The 6016-nt window shown below is 32.3% G+C and overlaps 1 long non-coding RNA gene across 4 annotated transcripts; it reads right to left on the reverse strand.

The window, feature by feature from the left end:
• Positions 1-738: 738 nt before the first annotated feature.
• LOC107991709 (uncharacterized) lies at positions 739-5232 on the reverse strand. Of its 4 annotated transcripts, none has more exons than XR_007822530.1 (9): positions 4956-5232; positions 4796-4855; positions 4596-4719; positions 4283-4515; positions 3983-4058; positions 3626-3723; positions 2169-3406; positions 1823-1890; positions 739-915 (listed from the first exon to the last, which is right to left on the reverse strand). It is a non-coding gene; the product is annotated as an uncharacterized LOC107991709 (long non-coding RNA). The 4 variants fall into 4 exon arrangements; XR_007822531.1 differs by having other exon boundaries at positions 4796-4867; XR_007822533.1 differs by having other exon boundaries at positions 3616-3723; positions 4796-4867.
• Between the last annotated feature and the right edge of the window lie 784 nt (positions 5233-6016).

Consider the following 6016-nt stretch of genomic DNA (forward strand, 5'->3'; position numbering starts at 1 on the left):
AGGTACATACCTTCTATGCTAGGCTTGTAGCAAAAGGTTATACCAAAGGGAAGAGATTGACTATGAGGAAATTTTTTTCCTTGTTGCTATGTTAAAGTCTAAAAGGATTCTCTTGTTCATAACCCACTAGTAGAAAAATTGCCTAAAATGACAGTTAAATGTTGTCATTAAAGGTTTTCGTGACAGTTTTTTGCAGTCATTGATGCGGGAGTCACGAAAAGTATTTTATGACGGTTGTAAAAAACTGCCACGAAATGCGGTTTTCATGACATATAATAAATGTCACGAATGAAATATTTTATGACAGATTATAACTGTCATTATTTAGTTACGATGACAGTTAATAACTATCACAGTTTACATTTTATGACAGGTTGTAACTGTCATTATTTATTTTCGATGACAGTTAATAACTATCATTGGTTATATTTTATGACGGAGGATAACTGTCATAGTTTACATTTTATGACAGTGTCATTGTTAATATTATATGACTGATATTAAATGTCATTATTTATGATTTATGATACTTTTTAACTGTCATTATTTAACTTACCACAACTTTAATTAAATGTGAAAAAACATTTTCGATGACTGTTTTATTTTTCGATTTAAATGTCATATTTGTGTTTTTAGTCACTGTTTTCAACAGCCCTCTTATTTCTTGTCGCCCTGCCATTACACATACCATTACATACCAATACAATCACATATGGAAAAATGGTGAGCCCTTTAATAGAAAGAAACACACTTTGTAATATTGCTTTAATTGTTGGTACAAATGTGTTTTGGTACGAACAAACTATTTAAATAACTACATTTAAACAAAAAAAATCCACCAAACCTACAAAAAAGTTATACATCAATGAATTGGCGTAAATATGGCTTCATTGCTCCAATGAATTATGTCAAAACCTAATAAGATAAGAAAAAAAAAAGATTGAACAAGACAACACATTCACTCACATAAACACTTCACATTCACTTCATGATGAACAACACACTTCAACAACATAGAGCACATACACACTTCAAGAATAATAACTTCTAAGCTTAGCTAAATTCATCCCACAAACTAAGCTAAATTACATACACACTTGAACAACACTTCATGATCAACAAAACACTTTAACAACACTTCATAATCAACAACACACTTGAACAACACTTTTTTATCAACAACACTTTTCAAGAACACTTCATGATCAACAACACTTTTTTTATCAACAACACACTTCAACAACACTTCATGATCAACAACACACTTCAACAACATAGAGCACATACTTAGCTAAATTACATACACACTTCAACAACACTTTTATCAACAACGCTTTTCAAGAACACTTCAAATTCAAAAATACACTTCAACAACACTTCCTGATCAACAACACACATCAACAACACACTTCAACAACATAGAGCACATACTTAGCTAAATTACATACACACTTCAAGAATAATAACTTCTAAGCTTAGCTAAATTCAGCCCTTAACTAAGCTAAATTACGTATACACTTCAACAACACTTCATGATCAACAACATACTTAGCTAAATTACATACACACTTCAACAACACATAAGCGCAAACACCAAATTCAGCCCACAAAGTTACCTAAATTACATACACACTTCAAGAACATATAATCACAAACACCAAATTCAGCCCACATACTTAACAAAACTCAAAGCTAAAACACCTACAAGCATATCAATAGCTAAAAGTAAAAAAATTGATCAAACGATGCACTAGCACAAAGTACAAAAGGAGAGAAAACCAACGATGCACTAGCACAAAGTACAAAAGGAGAGAAAACCAACATTTTCAATGAAAATGGATTATGAAGTGCTGGGATTTGAAGTAGACGGCTGAGAACAACTTTTAGCGCCTGGCAAGTAAAATAGAGTGTCTCATCTTAGCAAAAATTGTATTCAACTTATAGATACTAAATCAATGGAGATTTTAATCAACAAGATATGCAAGTATATAATTTGATAGACTTCAAAAACTGCATTTTCCAAAAGATATCGAAAAGGTTAGTACTTCTTCTTTGATTAAAAATCAATTTGAACCTAAACATAACATGATTATATGAACATAGTTACATATCAGACCATTTTAGAATGTTACATACAATTAAAGAATACAAGAGTGATGGAAGCTTACACATTGTCTCTACAAATTTAACTTCAAGTCCAATCGTAATAATCTTTCGATGCCAAAGGACACCTAAAAAAAATACATAATGTAAAGAAGGGAAGCTATACTTTCGACCCATGAAGAGTGAAAGTGGACAAAGAGACTACCCTAAAGACATTTAAAAACAAGATGTTTCCAGTAGTATAGGAAGCTTAAAAAGTTCTTGACAAATAATGCACAAAGAATAAGTCCAAATCACATACCTTAACCATAGAAGATGTGCTAAAAATAATAATTTTACATACCTAGACCATTATTGCAGGGCCTCCATTATTGTAAAGAAAGGGAGCTACTTTTGGAAGAATAATCTCCCACCATCTTTCAACATATAATTAGGGATACCAAATATTAAGAAAAAAAAGTATACCGGGAACTTGTTGGGTAGACAAACAATTCAAGAGAAAATAATTGCTTAAATTGCTTTTTATCCATGCACGTACGTCGTCGTACATATATACATATATTCATGGTTTTTTTTTTACTCATGGGTTAATTGTTTTTGTTTGCTAGGGTGATGCAAAGTAGACAATACTCTCAAAAGTACCGACTCAAACAACTTCATTATATTACACAACTTGAATCAGAACTCAAAGCCCTTCAAGTAATAACTACAGAAATCAAATTAATTGATCAACCACTTCTTTCTTTCTTTCTTTCTTTCTTTCTTGCTTAAATGATAAATTAAAAAGGCAGAAGTAACAATTACCTCACCAAGGATAAAATTCATGGACTGGCAAAATTCACTGCTTTGAGCAGAAAATAACTCCATCAAAGAGAAATGAATATAAGAATATAAGAAAAATAGATGACTCTTATGCAAACTTAACACCAAAAATCTGGTTTTGATTACTAGAGATTTAATAGGTCAGGGAAAGGACGTGATTATATTAGTGACAACTAAAGTCTATGATACCCAAATCTGCAACAAGAATCCGGGCATCTTCTATTTGAGTAATCAATACTTGAACTCCTCTTTAGAAATTAGTGGAAATGAGGTTAGGTTGAAAGCTTACAAACATACTTTAAGAATTAGTGGATGGTTGCTCACATAGTTATCAAAAAAATAAGAGAGAATACGTGGAATGGTTGCTCACGTAGCTATCAAAATAGTTTAATTTCTTAACGCAGTTCGAATGATAGTAGAAATACCTGTTATACTCAGTAGCAAACCTCTGAGAGACACCCAACCATCCATCCCTCGCCTTCTAAAATAGCAAACAATATACACAAGTGAAAAAGGCTCTTAGAATGGTTTTATCATATTTCCAGAACATCTTTATAAAAAATTATAGTATTTATTATTGGGTAAATGAAAGGCTACTCAACCAAAAAGAATAAAAAGTTTAAGTAATAAACTCGGAAAGCACACTAAATGCCATTCTAAACAAAAGATAAAGAATATAGAATATAGTACTTGTACCAACCTCCCCAACGCAAAAGTTGACATTTCTCGAAGCTGTACATCAGGTGACTGAAGCATCTCAATTAAGGGTCAAACAACATCTCTTTGTACAATATGAATCTGCAAATTTTTTATTCATTCAGTAAGAAAATCAAGTAAAAGGAGGAGGATGAGAAACAAAAATTGAAGGGTGAAAGACATTCTTTATAATAAAACAAATATTTAATGAAGTAATGGTATATACACACAACAACACTCTTATAAAATGAATAATTTACTCTTCTGTTTTCCTAGAAATCAAATTTAACAGGTATATAGATTCTCAACTCTCCCTTTCAAAATTGTTGCTATAAAATAATAAATCATCAAGTTTATTCACCTTACAATCCAAATCAGTTGCCGCAAATTGTCCAAGTAATAATGTTGCCTCCCTTTGGCTCTCAGAGCAACAAGAACTAACACAAAAGGGTAAACAGGATTTAGACTACTGGAGATCAACTTTGTCTTCACAGCATAACTAGTTATGACTGACAAAGCTACGATAGTATAGAGGAAAATTGAGATGATGGGCATGAGATATGGGTTGAAGCAGTAATATACAAAACATGATTCCTGAAATTACAAGTAGTGAAGCAGTAACAAACAAAAGATATGACAAGGATCCTGAAGATTGGCATACCTGAGTAATTCAATAACAGATTGCAAGCTCCTGCGATAAGAACTTCTCTTTTTATATTGGGGCATGAGTGCACAATTTATATTTTATAGAATGCAAACCAAATATCGCTCCATTAAAAAGTACTAAATATTCCAGTTTGTGACTTGGGAAAATTCTACCGCTTCATAATGTATAGCAATATCCTCAAAACGAAGGATCAAAATCAGTGTGGGGAGAGCATTGCACTCAACAATCTGCCAGTAGCGAAGATAACAAATGATTTACATGTTAAACCTAAAGTTAAACATCCAATTTGAAGTAAAATGCCAATTACCTAGTTTTTATTCTCATCGTTCTTAAAGGCCAATGTTCATAATGCCCCAGCAGTAGCTCTTTCAACCTTTGTGTCAGTAAATTCAAGCAACTCAACAAGTGGAGGAATATTCCCACCTTCCATCCTAAATATTTAAATCCTCATTGAGAACAGGCTTCAATGAAAATTATAAAACTTAAAAGTGAATCAACTAAACTTACCTAACCCGCGTTTTGATGAAAATGTTCTCATGGGAAAGATTTGTAATGGCATCTGCAGCTCTACGAATAACACTATTTACAATTCAAGAAGAACCCAAAAACCAACATGAGAAGTCAACGAGAAGGTCAAAGGGTTTAAAAAAACTTACAGATACAATACCTTGAGTATGAGGACCGGTGAGGGAGAGCTTGAATCGACAAGGGAGAGAGGTTCATAGGGAGAAGAGGAAGGAGAACGAAATTTGGGATGCTGCAGTGCTGTTGTGCCCTAGTGGAGGAAGAAGAAGAGGAAGAAGATGGTGAGGGAGCAGTCGATGAGAGAATAAGAGCGGACACCGCGGTGGGCATGGGGAAGATTGGGGTTAGGGTTTTTGAAGAGGGATTTTTGAAGATTGGCCAGCCGTCGTCGATTGAAGAAGAAAGAGTTTTTGGAGCCTTTCGTGGAGATGTAGAGAGATAGGAGATAAGAAAATATATAATTAATAAATTATTTTATTATTTATATTCAATGACAATTAAAATTTGTCATAGATTTATGACAGTTAAAAACTATCTTAAATTCTTCAAATCCAAAAAATTGTGCCTTTTCCCGTAAAAAACGCGCATTTTGACCTTTTATGATAGTTTTTTCTTCCCTCCTTTTAATTTTGGATGAAATGAACTGTCATAGTAGATACCTTTTCTTGTAGTGACCACATTTTATGATTATGAAATATGGCAAATGAATGTCAAGACAACTTTTATGAATGACAATTTCGATAATTTTGAAAAGAGCATCTTTATGTTTCAACATGAGGGGTTCATAATCTAAAGTCAAGAGTAAAAAGTTTTCAAGCTGAATCGATCCATTTTGTGGTTTAAATCAAACGTCAAGATCTTGGAATATTAGGTTTGATTATGCAATTAAATCTTATGGTTATGACTAAAATGTTGATCAACCTTGTGCATATAAGAAAATCAACAAAGTTAAAGTAGTTTTTGTAGATACCATATTTTGTTCTTTATTTTTATTTTTTATATTTATTTATTTATTTTACTTTATTATTTATTTTATTTTTTGTTAAAGAAATTTGATTTCAATTTGAATTTAATTTTTTTAAGAAAAAAGAGAAAAAAAATGAATCTCATGTCTCCTCCCTGTTTTTCCTCAACTCACCTAATTTTCTCTCCCATGAATTTTTCCCTCTCTCTCTTCACAACTCTCCCCACCTTCTCCACTTT

This window comes from Cucumis melo, chromosome 7, assembly GCF_025177605.1.
Source record: "Cucumis melo cultivar AY chromosome 7, USDA_Cmelo_AY_1.0, whole genome shotgun sequence".
NCBI classification, from domain to species: domain Eukaryota; kingdom Viridiplantae; phylum Streptophyta; class Magnoliopsida; order Cucurbitales; family Cucurbitaceae; genus Cucumis; species Cucumis melo.